The sequence below is a fragment of the Haliotis rufescens genome, unplaced genomic scaffold (assembly GCF_023055435.1).
Source record: "Haliotis rufescens isolate VD_foot unplaced genomic scaffold, xgHalRufe1.0.p SCAF_20, whole genome shotgun sequence".
Lineage (NCBI taxonomy): Eukaryota > Metazoa > Mollusca > Gastropoda > Lepetellida > Haliotidae > Haliotis > Haliotis rufescens.
The window spans coordinates 5249844-5267303 of NW_025963891.1; the positions used below are offsets into that span (position 1 = coordinate 5249844).

At 41.5% G+C, this 17460-nt stretch overlaps 1 long non-coding RNA gene across 2 annotated transcripts in view; it reads left to right on the forward strand.

Moving 5' to 3' along the window:
- Window positions 1-1737: 1737 nt before the first annotated feature.
- LOC124123403 overlaps window positions 1738-17460 on the forward strand; it is a 38569-nt gene continuing 22846 nt past the window's right edge. The window contains exon 1 of one of the 2 annotated variants that reach the window (XR_006858555.2): window positions 1738-1924. This is a non-coding gene — a long non-coding RNA (uncharacterized LOC124123403). The remainder of the gene's footprint in view (window positions 1925-17460) is intronic. The other variant, XR_007222514.1, reaches the window with a different exon arrangement.

Consider the following 17460-nt stretch of genomic DNA (forward strand, 5'->3'; position numbering starts at 1 on the left):
TTGGAACCTGTAGGGTAATATACAGTTGATGCACCTGCACTTCGGAACCTGTAGGGTAATATACAGTTGATGCAACTGCACTTTGGAACCTGTAGGGTAATATACAGTTAATGCACCTGCACTTTGGAACCTGTAGGGCAATATACAGTTGATGCACCTGCTGTTTGGAACCTGTAGGGCAATATACAGTTAATGCACCTGCTGTTTGGAACCTGTAGGGTAATATACAGTTGATGCACCTGCACTTTGGAACCTGTAGGGTAATATACAGTTGATGCACCTGCACTTTGGAACCTGTAGGGTAATATACAGATAATGCACCTGCACTTTGGAACCTGTAGGGTAATATACAGTTGATGCACCTGCTGTTTGGAACCTGTAGGGCAATATACAGTTAATGCACCTGCTGTACGGAACCTGTAGGGCAATATACAGTTAATGCACCTGCTGTTTGGAACCTGTAGGGCAATATACAGTTAATGCACCTGCACTTTGGAACCTGTAGGGTAATATACAGTTGATGCACCTGCAGTTTGGAACCTGTAGGGTAATAAGCAGTTGATGCACCTCCAGTTTGGAACCTGTAGGGTAATATACAGTTGATGCACCTGCACTTTGGAACCTGTAGGGTAATATACAGTTGATGCACCTGCAGTTTGGAACCTGTAGGGCAATATACAGTTAATGCACCTGCTGTTTGGAACCTGTAGGGTAATATACAGTTGATGCACCTGCAGTTTGGATGTATGACATGTTCACTGTGGCTGGCCCTTGAAACGTTCTAATAACCCACACCTGTAAGCACAAATCGACTTCCTGCGGTTATCGCATACTCCCCCATTCCTTAAATAGTTAACTGACTAATGTTTTGCTAAAACATGTAAAATGTTTCCCGAAATATTGCCATTTAAGTGACCCGACTTTGCCGAAAAGCCGAACCCGCGCTTGGCGCCATGCCAGGTAATAATTGGTTTCTATTCAAAATGTATGTTATTCACATCTATATCGATCCATCTCTAACATTCTCTTATCTGTTTCCAACAAATATAGATCTGGTAGTAAACTACCTTTATTTACATGAAATCAAAATTCACAGCGCGTGGATTCCAGGACAGAGTAGGTCCCCAACAACCTGTGTTGGTCGCACACGATGACTAAATGGATGAGGTGCTTTTGTTATTTGCGTGTCATCGTACCCCGTCGACATGGTCGCTGCTCACAACATCAACCACTCGCCAGGGTAACCTTGTCTTGTCATTGGTGTTAAATCTGAAGTAAACATAAATATTTATGACCCTGCGAGTTCCCCACACCGGTGAATATACCGATATACAACATTTTACAAGCATGAACTTAATTAATATATTTACTTATTCCTTCTCTGAATAACCAACATAGTATTTCTTTTTAATTCTTAAATTGTTTCATCTGAGTGTACGTGTCCTCAGTAATATAAGGTATGTGGCCCTGGTATTTAATGTAATGTATATATATATATATATCTGATGTATACATGACATGAGTGGTCTCTTACATAAAACGGTCTCTAACATGTAACATGTCAGTATATAATTTCTGATAAATATGGCCTCTGACCTACATGTGGTCTCTGGTTACACGTAGTACACATTATGTCACGACAACCAGCAGCGGTATTGAAGAAAAATATTTATGGTAATTTGTGTCATTTCAGTACTTGTTATGGTTTCCGTAAATGTCACTCCGAGCCTACTGGTCCATTGAATGAGTTGTGTTGAAAGTAGGACTTACACCCCACGTGACGTTTCACGCAAGTGCCCGAACCGTCTGAGCAAGTGCCCTGCAAAACAAAACTTGTATTGTTTACACTCCGTGAAAGCAATGAACACAGACAGCATGCAGACATGCATCATGTCACTGATAATTTCCATGAAAAATCTATCAGGTAACTGCATTTTTCTTGACATGTTATTAATTCATTATAATTATTTTTTTTCTGCATCGTTAGATTGTGATCCATCGTGTTCCATTGTTTGGGTCCCGTGGCGATGCCGAAACTTGACAGATTGTATGCATAGATTGGCATCTACACGTTATCGTTTTTCTATTGTGAACAAATTAGACGTACTTTGTACAACAAAATGAGATAAGCAGTTTTATTTCCATATGAACAGTGGTCGTGACAGATGTCAAAATCGTGAGTGTTAAAACTTAGAGCCAAAGACTTGTGATTGTCAAACTTGTAGATCTATTTCGTTTAGAAATCCCTTGCTGACACTGTTGTCATTTACCATGTCTCAAATATTTGCACAATAATGTTCAACTTAAATAACATACATGCACATGCCAAATTGCGGAACACTTTGTTTCTGTTTTTTTGGATCCCAATTACCGTATTCGACGTATTTAGCGCCCAGGGCGCTCTCAAAATTAGGAATAGAGGGCTCTCATTAGAATATTATTTTGGTGAAAAAAACAGAGTTGAAAGATCTTAAATTTCATGTTTATGCTGAATGTTTGCATACGCCAGATATATTCTTCCAGAACTTAATTGCCCATAATTAAGGGTGCATAACACACGAGTGTGTATTATACACAAATAAATAAGTCTTGTGTACATTGATCTATCGGAAGGGGTGCTAATTAGGATTGTTCACAAGCCAATATGTTAGCACGAATCGCTGTGGGCGCTTATAAGAGCGGGGCGCTTATTACGTCGATTACGGTAAGCCAAATCAAGGTTAAACATAAATGTTAATTGATGAGTTTGGCAGTGGTCAGTTGCATAAGTTTGTGAAAAATGATTGCAGTAAATATTCTTAGTGTAAATGCAAATATGTGCCAGGATCTGATGATTGTAGGTTTGAATCCAATGGTTTCAATGAAAGTAGTTTACATCAAGGCTTTAAGCTGACACACCTTGTTATAATTGAATAAACCCAACACACTGATTCGTTCCTGCCAGGATCACTCCTTTGATCCATATATATGTCATTGTACTTCCAATAATGATCAGTTTTTCAAGAATTATTTTCAGAATAACTACAGCAACTTCAAGTCAGTGAGATTTTGCTGAAAGACTTATATCTTTCAAAATCAAAAGAATGTGAGGACTCAATTACTAAGTAACCACTTAAGTATTGTGATAAGTGTGGATGCAGTGACAACATGGGGACATTCATTATAATTATGGTAACAGCACTGAATATTATGCCTGGGCTTCCATATTGAAGATATCACTTGGCTTTCAAATGTAAAATATTTGTGACACCATCTTCTTGGGTGATGTTCAGTTTATGTTATTGTTTGTGTGATTTGGTATTTGTTGTTAACTTTGTATTTAGGTCTGACTGTTATGGTGATAAGACCTGTTAGGGAGAGGGTGTTGTCGGTAACTAGGCAGGGAGAGAGTGTTGTTGGTAACTAGGCAGGGAGAGAGTGTTGTTGGTGACTAAGCTGGGAGAGAGTGTTGTTGGTAACTAAGCTGGGAGAGAGTGTTGTTGGTAACTAAGCTGGGAGAGAGTGTTGTTGGTAACTAAGCAGGGAGAGAGTGTTGTTGGTACTTAAGCAGTGAGAGAGTGTTGTTGGTCATTAAGCAGTGAGAGAGCGTTGTCCGTACCTAGGCAGGGAGAGAGTGTTGTTGGTAACTGGGCAGGGAGAGAGTGTTGTTGGTAACTAAGCAGGGAGAGAGTGTTGTTGTCCGTAACTTGCCAGGGAGAGAGTGTTGTTGGTAATTAAGCAGTGAGAGAGTGTTGTTGGTAACTAAGCAGTGAGAGAGCGTTGTCCATACCTAGGCAGGGAGAGAGTGTTGTTGGTAACTGGGCAGGGAGAGAGTGTTGTTAGTAACTAAGCAGGGAGAGAGTGTTGTTGTCCGTAACTTGGCAGAGAGAGAGTGTTGTCCGTAACTGGGCAGGGAGAGAGTGATGTTGTCCGTTACTGGGCAGGGAGAGAGTGTTGTTGGTAACTAAGCAGGGAGAGAGTGTTGTTGTCCGTAACTTGGCAGGGAGAGAGTGTTGTTGACCGTAACTTGGCAGGGAGAGAGTGTTGTTGTCTGTAACTGGGCAGGGAGAGAGTGTTGTTGTCCGTAACTTGGCAGGGAGAGAGTGTTGTTGACCGTAACTTGGCAGGGAGAGAGTGTTGTTGTCTGTAACTTGGCAGGGAGAGAGTGTTGTCCGTAACTTGGCAGGGAGAGAGTGTTGTTGTCCGTAACTGGGCAGGGAGAGAGTGTTGTTAGTAACTAAGCAGGGAGAGAGTGTTGTTGTCCGTAACTTGGCAGGGAGAGAGTGTTGTTGACTGTAACTTTGCAGGGAGAGAGTGTTGTTGTCTGTAACTGGGCAGGGAGAGAGTGTTGTTGTCTGTAACTTGGCAGGGAGAGAGTGTTGTCCGTAACTGGGCAGGGAGAGAGTGTTGTTGTCCGTAACTGGGCAGGGAGAGAGTGTTGTTGTCCGTAACTTGGCAGGGAGAGAGTGTTGTTGACTGTAACTTGGCAGGGAGAGAGTGTTGTTGTCTGTAACTGGGCAGGGAGAGAGTGTTGTTGTCTGTAACTTGGCAGGGAGAGAGTGTTGTCCGTAACTGGGCAGGGAGAGAGTGTTGTTGTCCGTAACTGGGCAGGGAGAGAGTGTTGTTAGTAACTAAGCAGGGAGAGAGTGTTGTTGTCCGTAACTTGGCAGGGAGAGAGTGTTGTTGACTGTAACTTGGCAGGGAGAGAGTGTTGTTGTCTGTAACTGGGCAGGGAGAGAGTGTTGTTGTCCGTAACTTGGCAGGGAGAGAGTGTTGTTGACTGTAACTTGGCAGGGAGAGAGTGTTGTTGTCTGTAACTGGGCAGGGAGAGAGTGTTGTTGTCCGTAACTTGGCAGGGAGAGAGTGTTGTTGTCTGTAACTTGGCAGGGAGAGAGTGTTGTTGTCCGTAACTTGGCAGGGAGAGAGTGTTGTTGTCTGTAACTGGGCAGGGAGAGAGTGTTGTCCGTACCTAGGCAGGGAGAGAGTGTTGTTGTCCGTAACTGGGCAGGGAGAGAGTGTTGTTGTCCGTAACTGGGCAGGGAGAGAGTGTTGTTGTCCGTAACTGGGCAGGGAGAGAGTGTTGTCCGTAACTGGGCAGGGAGAGAGTGTTGTTGTCCGTAACTGGGCAGGGAGAGAGTGTTGTTGTCTGTAACTGGGCAGGGAGAGAGTGTTGTTGACCGTAACTGGGCAGGGAGAGAGTGTTGTCTGTAACTGGGCAGGGAGAGAGTGTTGTTGACCGTAACTTGGCAGGGAGAGAGTGTTGTTGTCTGTAACTTGGCAGGGAGAGAGTGTTGTTGTCCGTAACTGGGCAGGGAGAGAGACAGCCAGCAAGCAAGCATGTTGTTGGTTGCTATGTAATCAGTGTGTTGTCTCAGGTCACACTGTAACAGGAAGCTGCAACATTTAGCTGTCTGAGCCCAAGTGTTGTACAGGCCACATTCTACATGCTGCCTTAAGCTCTGTCCAAATGAACCTGCTTGTCTTGCAGTGTGGAACATACCTGTGGTATCCTCGTTAGCAGGTGGACCCATTGAAGTAGTACATTGCTGGACCTTGGAACTCAGAATTTATTTGTTTATCCATAGGTTATACTGAATGATGAAGTGCAGTAAATGTTTTTACAGTATTGAATAATGAGGATGTCTTCAGATATATGTATATTTGACAGATGTTAGAAACTTCATATCTGAAATATCTCCTATACTCTCATGAGGAATTGTTTCTGAGATGTGATTGGATGACCCTGAAGGTCACAATCTGATGAAAATCAGATCTTAGTTCTCGCTATCGCTAAACAAAGATCTGGGGACATCCCATTACGGGTCACGGCAGAACGACCTTTCATCCAACCAATCAGGGCGTCGCTTACCAGATCATGAAAGTGACAGTCGGAATGTGTTTTCTGATCATGCAACCACAAAATATTTAACACGGGGTATTCCGAACGACAGTTACGGGTTTTATGATTATATCCATTACAATCTAGGCCATCTTTTAGCCATTCCGGAATGTTCTTCTTGTCAGCTTTAATTTTTTTAATCGAGAATACGTCAAAATATGTTTCAAGGCGTAATCGCCTGTTTGAAACAAGTGTCGTAAAGCTCGAGAAAGCTGCCTTCTGATTGGCCAATGTCGATTTCTTGTCAGTCATTTCATAGGTCGGTCAAAGTTCGCGAAAGGTCGTTCTGACGTGACCTGTAATGGGATGTCCTCGGATCTTTGTTTAGCGATAGCGAGAACTAAGATCTGATTCTAATGAGATTGTGAAGGTCAAGGACACTAAGTATGAACTGTGTCAGAAAAGCTTGGGTTAATGACAACTTGAGAGTATTAATGAATGGAATTTGATGGAACTTAATACATCAGAGCTCCAGATAAGCTAATGGTGTTGTGGGTATTTTACCCATGCATTATAAAATCATTGGGGATTAGTAATTCTATCTGGGTATTTAAATTTCTGTTACCCACTAGTTTTTACACATGTGGGTATTTAAGTTAAATATTTAAAAACACTATTCATCTAGTTATTGCAAACTGGTGTCGTGTGGGTTAGAGAGCTTTATAGGACTAAAAAATAACACGATACTTCCACAAGAAAGTGTGATGGCAAATGATCATGATGTAACTGTCATCGTGGAGTTTGGCAAGGTTGACGGAATGCCCGTTTATAATTTCAAAATAAGTTGCTGATTTGCTAATCGAATACGCAGGGTTACTTCACAATATTTTGATGATACGCACAAGTTTTATTTTTGTAGCGTATCTGTAATGTTCGTTGCGTATTTGATACGTTTGAATTTTATTTTACTCCGTATATCTGCATTTCTTATGCGTATTTTACGCAGATACGCAGCTTATCTGGAGCTCTGATACATGAACTCTATGGCAGGGTCCCGATCATATCATCTTTTGGGTGACCTCTGTTAGGTCAAGGTAAGGGTCAATTATGAAACAGGTCCCCATTTCATGAAATTTCAAATTAATTCATAACTCAATCCCTCTTGTACATAAACTTATCAAGTTAACTTAATGTATTTTCTACACAGAGAAATGAGTTGATCAAGTCACTACAAATCACACATGTTATGATTTCATACAGACAACAGCATTCTTGAAAGACTGCCGTCCTATAGCTGGAATATTGATGAGTGTGGCGTTAAACAACAAACAAACCAAAATTCAACAAGTCTACCCTTGTTTTAAAATTAAGTTTTCGTTGTGTTCATTGTATTTCCTGCATTCTGATTAGCTAAGTTGGTTATTTGTATTCATTTCCCAATGAATGTAAAAAAATTAGCCACGCCCGCAGAGGCGGACTATTTTATTACTACAGAATTTTCAGGTAACCCCAGTATTGCAGTCGAGGGAATTCCCTTTATGGTCACGTGTATTGTCATGCACATTTAGCGACATATATGCATATTCATTGTCCAAACAAGCCTTATTCATACAGTTTGCACATCCGTATATAGATTCATACCTCAATAAACAAAAAAACCAAACACTGTCAATCCCCAAATGAATTAACTTTGTGACGGACACGCTATCTTATCCTACTGTCATTGTTTTTGAAATGAGACAATTGAACACTGGCTCCTCGAGGACATTGAACAGCCTGCCATCACTACACGAACTTGATAGCCGCATTGCTTGTATCTTACACATTGTGTTACAGTTCAACACACCGTATCATGAAATACTTGTTCATGGTGTGAGGCCTTCTACATCAGGTGATTGGGACTGTGCTGTTGTTATCTGAGTGATACCAAATAGACATTAGTAGTGGGACAATACATCGATGCATCAGTGGATCGCGATTTTCTACTTCAAGATACAAGTATCGATCACAATTGCGCTCAAAGTAAAAAATATCGTTTTTACCTTAAATGTTACACCAAACACTAATGACGAGTGAAAGTGAAAGTGAAAACGTAAATATTTTCATCCATTGCGCCATACTTGGCACTGCCAACTGTAAATCGTTAGTGTGCCATGTATGTGGCCATTCTTTCTATGAAAAACATGGCTAACGCAACACAGATAAGAGCACATGCAAGTATCGTGATATGTATCCGATCAGGATCAAGGCCTTGTGATATGTATCGGATTGCACAGTTGGTGCGTCGTTCCAGCCCTAGTTCTAGTAGACAGTGTCAGGGTCAGACAAACCAATGATTGATGGTGTGAGCACTGATGGAGACTGTGGTACACGTCGTCAGTATGTCATCGGTTTGGTTACACTACGTTCCTCCATCATTTGCGAATATACATGTATATGGCTGATGCAGTGTAGTGATGGCATCTATTTTTAGTCAGCCAATGGAATGAGGCCGTATATTGCATGCGGAAGTCAGACGAGCCCTTCTCCATGCCAGGACTTTGTACAGACCCCACCATTACTTGAAGCAATGTGCAGATAGTCGCCACAATCATATGGCACATGCTGTCAGATGAGAAAAGTTACCTTTTGTGCGATGTAAACTGAAGGCTCGTTGGTCTTCGTGCTCGCTGGTTTCCCCCTCGCTGGAAATAGCGACTGCTCCTCAAAGCGGCCGTATGTAATCACGGCGATGGATGAACGTCATGTATACACACCTGTGCAGCACTGACAGAACTGTAACATGGTCCTGTAACCAGGGACAATGGACATGCACATGTGGTTAATGACAATGAATCCCTGTTGTGCAAGGATCTGCAGATTAAATTATTTTTATTAGTTTATTATATATTTGGGTTATCATTTTAAGGTTCACCCTTTTCTTCCATATTTCAGCTTACATATTTTGCTCAACACCAAGATTTAAGTTTCATATTTATGCCCTTGCAATAAGTGATGAACTCTTTGCATTTTGTTTCCTGAAATGTCAGTTGCAATGGCAACGCGTAACATAAAATCTTGACAAGCCTTCATGTAAGGAAGCCTCAAAGTGAATGACAAAAACTAAACCCAAAAACATTTATAAAGATGCCAGGGAATAATCAGCCTTGATTACCTGCCAAACCAGATTCCATTCTATGAATGGATCACTGAAACCTAACGATGACACCAGGTGTTTTCGTAAAGGGTAAGCATGTCCTGCTCTACCGGTAGCACCTGCCACCCACACATTGTAAATAAAGAAGTTAACTTCAGCCAAGTAAACTAGCAGCGACTGTTGCAATAAATTCTTTGACTATGCATTTGCTCTCATTTCCCATACTTTGTATCTTTGTGTATATTTGTCCTTGACATTACAATACCATTCTTGTGTCATCGATCAAAGCAGCTTGACGCACCATTGATGAATTGTTCCTATCCGCTCTCCTACCCAGAGTTCCATGCGATTTGTCATGTCTTACACACTCCATTCAACAAACTACACGTTTTGCATCTGTTTCAGTTTAGGAGAGTCTAAACCTTTAGATAAACGTGTCATGAAAATATCCTAAAATATCAAAAACTATTTCCATTTGCATAATTATCTTTTGTTTACATTGGTTGTATGGCTCAACGAGCTGTCATCAAAGCCCTGCGGATTGCTAGCGATATGGCCTCTGTTGCAGTAGTAGTAGCATATCTGTATAAGTACGCCAAACAATATGTACAGCGCACCGAATCGCTTCCTTGAGGCCAGTCCGCTCTGATTTCAGAATAAACGTGTTTGTTTACAAACAAGAAAAAAGTCTGGTCACTTGATATGCAAATTAGCCTGAGGCAGTGGTGTAATGCTAAGTCTCCACTGTGCAGGTGTGTGGTTCCGGCTCTGTATAAAGTTGGCCATTGTGTGATAAGGCAGATCTGCATTGTGCTCCTTAGGAAATGTAGGCATGTGAAGTTACTGTGAGGAGGTGTTATAAAAAATATTATTAGGGTACACCAGTTTAAGCTTGAAATACTGATTAATTTCCAGTGGTATTGTACAACAGCATGTTGCGCCAGCTATGCAGGAGATATGTGGTTATATACTGGTGGATGTGGTATAGCAGTGTGCACAGCCCGTCCCTGGTGTTGCCTTGCCCACCCCAATATTTGCCGCCTTGGTAAGGTGTCAGGGTCACACCCTTCACAGGACGCCTTCCCTTATAGGTGCACACACTTTGACTTCTGTGTGCACATGCATCACATGCTGTTAATGCATGCTGTGAAACTTCATTGTGATCAGATGTTGCGTTCAGATGCAATGTCACATTATTGTAAATATATACCTCAACAATAGCTACATTCAAATCATTAGTTTCCTTATTTTTGCTCGGTAGTACATTATGAGGTTAACATTATTTTCAGGGCATTATCATTAGTCGAAGCCCTAAGCCAGTTAATGTCAAACCTCGAGCTTCTGCGAACTGTGATGCCCTGATATTTGCCCTGTTTCCAGTGTCATATCTAAATGTACAGAACTTGTCTGTTGCATGGTGATATCAGCAAAACAACCAAATAATATCAACAAACTATGGTAGACTGTTGCTATTCACATGAAAGACAGAACATAGGTAAGTGTGTCGCGGGTCTAGAAACACATCATCGACAATAGTTTACGTCACAATAAGTCATGTGATGTCATTCGACCCTGGCCTTTTTTTTTAACTAATCAAAAGTCAATTTTTGGAGATTTGTTGCCTTTTTTATTGCAATGATTGACAGTGAAATGATGCACAGTGAAATGATGGATGGTGGCATCTGCAAGGAAGTTCAAAATATCCGACTATTGCCTTAATGTTGCACTTCCCTTAGAGTTCCATTGATGCTCCATCTGCAAGCTGGAGAGTGTTTCCTCTGAGTCGTTATTGTTTTCTTCTGAATAAATTGCATTAGTGTTGTTATGTTTCCATAAACCTAAGTGTTTCCTGATTGGCTGATATTAGAGCTTGTGTTACATTATTGCACTGATCATTGTCACTGATTTGGTATCATCGTTTTGTTAAGTTGCTTAAATATGACCCCATGAAGTTATTATTGTTGACTTTATTTATGAAAATTGACTCAAGTATTATTTTATGTTTATGCGGGTATGCTCGTAAATAATGTTTATGTTTATGCAGGTATGCTCGTAAATAATGTTCATGTTTATGCAGGTATGCTCGTAAATAATGTTTGTTTATGCAGGTATGCTCGTAAATAATGTTCATGTTTATGCAGGTATGCTCGTAAATAATGTTTATGGTTATGCAGGTATGCTCGTAAATAATGTTTATGTTTATGCAGGTATGCTCGTAAATAATGTTTATGTTTATGCAGGTATGCTCGTAAATAATGTTTATGTTTATGCAGGTATGCTCGTAAATAATGTTTATGTTTATACCTCCATAAACGGCAAAACTATTGAGGTCAATTCTTTAATATATGAACATGATATCAACAGTTGACTCGTGAAGCATCCGCTCAACCTCTCGAGTTGACAGATCCATAACGTTACTGTCAAATGCCATGAAGATTCCGGGGAAGAATAGGTCTTCAGCAACCCATGCTTGCCGTAAAAGGTGACTATGCTTGTCGTAAAAGGCGACTAACGGGATCGGGTGGTCAGACTCGCTGACTTGGTTGATGCATGTCATCGATCCCAATTGCGTGGATCGATGCTCATGATGTCAATCACTGGATTGTTTGGTCCAGACTCGATTATTTACAGACCGCCGTCATATAGCTGGAATAGTGCTGAGTGAACCGTTAAACAACAAACAAACCAAACAACCCTGTTTATTTACGTTAGTATGCAAATTAGGTATGATGTCACACGAAAATGTCATTGAAGATGGCTCGTCATTAGCCAAAATGAGGGAATTGTGAAATTACAAAGCCCCCACTTTGCTTGATAACATGTGGACCTTTTTTTTATAATTCTGACCATTTTAGCTATTAACACCACCATTTTCTTCTACCAGTATGGATTGATATGAATGCCATGCCACAACAGATTACCTATAGTTGTTTGAAAGAAATGGGTGGTCCTTAACTTCTTTTGAGCAGCATGCAAATATTCTTACACCATGTAATATGCTTATGAAATCATTGTTCCCAAAACCCGAAATTACACCTGATGAACATGGCCTAGGAGATTTATTGATATATGTGGTTGATCAATGTGTGGTGAGGTAATGTTACGTCCGACCGGGAGGCGAGATGTTGCTGCAGCGAAGCTGCTCCTGCTGTTGTTGACAATGTTGGAGATGTTAAGCTTCCTTGTGGTTCAGCATGGCAGTGTTTACATGTTGTCCACGTCGGCGTGGAGACTCCTCCCAGAATCAATGTATGACCCCACAGACTTGCCGCTGTTCTGCCGACAATAGAGAGCTTCTGTCTCCCGTCAACGTCGTGGTGTTTGGCTACGCCATAGCCACACAGGTGAAAGTAGCCTGGCAGAAATCACTTTCTGTCAGCTACAGCCTTTGTGATGGTATTCTGTGGCTGAGGGCAGTTGGAGGTACTCGTTAGACTTAACAAAGAAGTTTATCCTTTGTTATGTCCACTGGTATTTCTAGCTGCGGAAGCTCCGATGTTGCTGAGAATGATGCTTGGTGCCCCTCCATGATCATGATGCTGGTTGTAGTTTGGTGGCCATGTTAGAAACATTGTGGTAGTCGTTACTTACGGGATTTACCTGCCGATCTGAATGTGATTCTTGTGGCTGATGAGTTGTTTGAAGTAAGCATATCTTATCCCCAAGTAGTAAGCCTAATGGACTACAGACAAATACAATATATATGACCCCCAAAAGTTACTCTAACACTTACTATCAGCCAGGCAGGGTGTCCATAGTCGTGATATTGCTGGAACATTGCTACAAGCAGTGTTCAACCCAACTCACTCACACAGTACAATCAAGACAGCCTTTAGTCCGTCAGTACAGTGAGGCATCATGGTTTGTGGATCTGTGACAGGGACTGTGAACACATTGCCTTGTACAACAGCAAAACCCTGTCCATAGTATGGTTATTCCCAGGATTGGGAAAAAGTCTATTAAATAAGCAGAAGGTGATTCCACACAACTGATACTATTCTTTTGACTGAGAATACATGCTGTTAGCCTTGCTCCAAGGTTGTACTGAAAGATAAGTCCATGGATGAATTGTAATTCTATCCTCCTAATAGGCAAGTCTTGATATCAGGACAGTACATCTAAGGACTCCAGTCTCTTCTACGGATAACTTGTTCTTATAATGTACAAAATCAAGAAATTATGATTGAAACTAATAATTATTGGCTTAGAGACTTGTGCAAGTCTAACATGCTGTTAAAAGACTGAAATATTGTGCATGATATATCCTCGATGCTGTGTATCCAGGATGGTGAGAAGTACCGCAATTTCTGCTAATTGTGGAGGTGTGGATGCATGCCACCAGGAGATAATGCAGACACAGCTTCCTCCACCTGACTGCCGGCCTCAAAGAAAGGTTGAATATATTTATGCAGAAAAACATAATTGCCTGTGAGTGGGCAAAGAAAGTGTGTTTTGTCTGTGCACTGGTTGAGCTGGCACAGGGAGCTGTCGGAGGGGAGGTTGGCTGGCGTTATTACAGGAATATCTTATCATTTATTCATGTGGACTCAGAGTTTCAACAGCATGGCCCTGCCTGGCTGCTAGACATGTATACTTATCAATATTATAGTACCAGCAAAGACTCAAGGTCAATTGGAACTGTACCACTGACTCTCACACTGAGACTGAAAGTAAACACACGTTTATGAACAGATCATGCAGATAGAGAGAGACAGGTCAGTCTCGTGAGAATATGAACAGACAGATATGAGCTTAAAATTATTTGAAAACAGTAGAATACCACCAGGTATATCAGAAGTGGTAGCAAGCTCATTTGTAATTTAGGTGGTTTTAAAATGGGGAGGTGGGGTAGTGGTTAAAGCTTTCGCTTGTCACAAAGAAGACCTGGGTTCCCTACAATGTATTCCTTACATGGGTACATTGTGAGAAGCTGTGATATTGCTGGAATGTTGCTAAAAGCAGAGTAAAATCCAACTCACTCACTTACTCATTTAGGTAGCAAGCTTATTTGTAGGCTCGGTAGTAGCAAGCTTGTTTGTAGGCTCGGTAGTAGCAAGCTTATTTGTAGGCTCGGTAGTAGCAAGCTTATTTGTAGGCTCGGTAGTAGCAAGCTTGTTTGTAGGCTCGGTAGTAGCAAGCTTGTTTGTAGGCTTGGTAGTAGCAAGCTTGTTTGTAGGCTCGGTAGTAACCAGCTTGTTTGTAGGCTCGGTAGTAGCAAGCTTGTTTGTAGGCTCGGTAGTAGCAAGCTTGTTTGTAGGCTCGGTAGTAACCAGCTTGTTTGTAGGCTCGGTAGTAGCAAGCTTGTTTGTAGGCTCGGTAGTAGCAAGCTTGTTTGTAGGCTCGGTTGTAAGTTGGGCATTGTTGCCATCTTATGCCTCCTTTATCAAAGTGATTCAGTAGCTCTTCTTGCAAAGGCTACTTCTACCCTGTTACCGAGTAGCCTGTGCTGTGTGACAATGACCTCCCTGTGTGTAGCTTGTTACGCTGATTGAGCCAATACATGATCAGGACTGGAGGTAGCTGCAGGCTAGGGTTTGGTTCAACATAGAAGGGTCAATGAAGGGCCTTGGTTCAGTAGAGAAGGGTCAATGAAGGGCCTTAGTTTAGTATAGAAGGGTCAATGAAGGGCCTGGTTTAGTATAGAATGGTCAGTGAAGGGCCTGGTTTAGTATAGAAGGGTCAGTGAAGGACCTGGTTTAGTATAGAAGGGTCAATGAAGGGCCTGGTTTAGTATAGAAGGGTCAGTGAAGGGCCTGGTTTAGTATTGAAGGGTCAGTGAAGGGCCTGGTTTAGTATAGAAGGGTCAATGAAGGACCTGGTTTAGTATAGAAGGGTCAGTGAAGGGCCTGGTTTAGTATTGAAGGGTCAATGAAGGGCCTGGTTTAGTATTGAAGGGCCAGTGAAGGGCCTGGTTTAGTATAGAAGGGTCAATGAAGGGCCTGGTTTAGTATAGAAGGGTCAGTGAAGGGCCTGGTTTAGTATAGAAGGGTCAGTGAAGGGCCTTGGTTTAGTATAGAAGGGTCAGTGAAGGGCCTGGTTTAGTATTGAAGGGTCAGTGAAGGGCCTTGGTTTAGTATAGAAGGGTCAATGAAGGACCTGGTTTAGTATAGAAGGGTCAGTGAAGGGCCTGGTTTAGTATTGAAGGGTCAGTGAAGGGCCTGGTTTAGCATATAAGGGTCAATGAAGGGCCTGGTTTAGTATAGAAGGGTCAATGAAGGACCTGGTTTAGTATAGAAGGGTCAGTGAAGGGCCTGGTTTAGTATAGAAGGGTCAATGAAAATCCTTGGATTAACTGGAGATAAATAAGGGCCATGGTTTAGTGGAGAAGTGTCAGTGAAGGCCATGGTTTAGCAAAGAAGGGTCAAGCAAGGGTCTTGATTTTGCTTAGAAGGGTCTGTGAAGAGGCTTGGTTGCTGAAGCACACACTATCCCTCCATGTTTACAATCACATGCAAGGAAAAATTCCACTGATGAATCTGGCTGCAGTTCAAGATGTGGAGTGGTGGCACCAAGTCAGAATGACACGGAACAGGTTACCCTTCCTGCATAGTTCCTGCTGCCATCGGGTGTGCAGGTGGTTCCACAGGGCAGCATTGATTCACTGGAATATCAGTGCATTTCTGTACTTTAACCCCTGCATCATATATAATACGCATTTTCTTGGAGGTATGGACACCTTCCGTCAGATCTTGTAAACCATATAATATTTCGTCAACAAACTTGGTACATATATAGGTCTAGAGGTGACTTGGGGCCTTTTGATAGTTGGAATTATTATTTCAAAAAATAGTTTTCTAGTTTCCATGTCAACAGCTTGGAAATGGCGTTATTGCTTGTTTCTGGACAGATATGGAAAACTGTACAGTATTTCTACACACAACTTGGGACAAGTTTAATATATTTATTCCTGACAAGTTTTTACCATTGCAGGGGATATTTATTACTTTGTCTTCTTATTTGTATTTATCTTGAAATCAGGTATTGGCTTAAAATGATTCATGCAAAATATGAGACTGATGTGGCGTGAAAATGGATGTAGAAATACTCTTTTCTACTGGTATGTGTGTCCATTTTGATTTAATATCAATAAGTGTATAGACTAGGGCTGTGACGATTTACTCACGTATTCGGTGAATCGTACTGTATCCCTTCATGAATTGAATTTGTTATTTGTGGTCACTAGAATCGAATATGTACGAATTTGTTTTTAGAGAGTGCTTTTAACTTGAACTCATCATTTGTTTATTAAAGCGAGACATGCAAAATGGAATATATACAAGGCTTTACAAGCCATGCAGTAGTGTAACTTGTGTCAGTTTTCCAAGGGCCCTTATCATACTGTCAGTCAAAACATTAGGCTATAAGCGCCATTGTCGCAATGTAATTCTTGTTTCCTTCACAAAAAATATCACTGCAATGTTTCAACCTAAGCAATTACATGACATACATTTATGTACGTTTTATGATAAACTCAAGTTTTACACTGACACGATGTTTTTCCCCCAACGCAAAGACAATACCAGCTGTCAACTGTGAGCATGTAACACCGAAAGTAACAGTAAGAAATATCTAGACATGTCGTGTTGAGGTATTTTATCATTCCTTATGATGTTGGTATGCCACTTGAAACCTACGTCACTTAGGCATAAGGCCATAGTGCACTCATCCTCGTTCATCTAGGGTATTACGTCTCCATTCCATTATAAATAGCACGGGCCCATTTGTCACGAAGGCTTCGTTTCGGAAATGAAATCGCCTTCTCCATCTCCGATCACTCTGTAGCACAGGAATTCTCTTGCCCATGAGTAATTTGATTTGACGGCTAATGTTAACGCCTTGCCGTTTGAATAGGGCTCAAAGCCCTGTGGTAGCAAATGGATCCAAGTATTGATCTTAACAGATTGGTGATACACTGGATAATCGAGGATGTAATGCACTGCAGATCGTTCCCAATAATAACTGCCTGCACTTATCCCATGGTCAATAATAACTGCCTGCTGTTATCACAGTGCCAGTCGTGATCCATCGTCAATGCTCCAGGGGTATGTATACACTGTTTCCCTCACTACCTGAATATTTTGGGCCGACATGCAGTGCAGTGGTGACATGTGTCTATTATTAGACAGCTAATGACATGAGGCTGTGCAGAACTCAAGGAAGTCATATGGGCTCAACTGAGTGTATGAACTATATGGGAACCCTGCCATGGCCAGACATTGAAGCAATGAGGAGAACTATGGTACATACCACACGACTATGGGTCATGTTGCGAGTCATGTCAAGTGGAAAACATTACCATGTGAGATGTGACCTGGGAGCTCATTGGTCAGAGTACATGCTGGTTTCCCTCTCACTGGACCAGGCTCTTGGTTGATTAGTTGATCCAAATTAGCAGCCACAAAACAGACATATGTATTCCCGGGTGATACGTAGTTTTACACACCCATGAGGTAGCGATGATGGTAATAATATTGACTATTGGTCATGCGCATAAATGTTACTATGT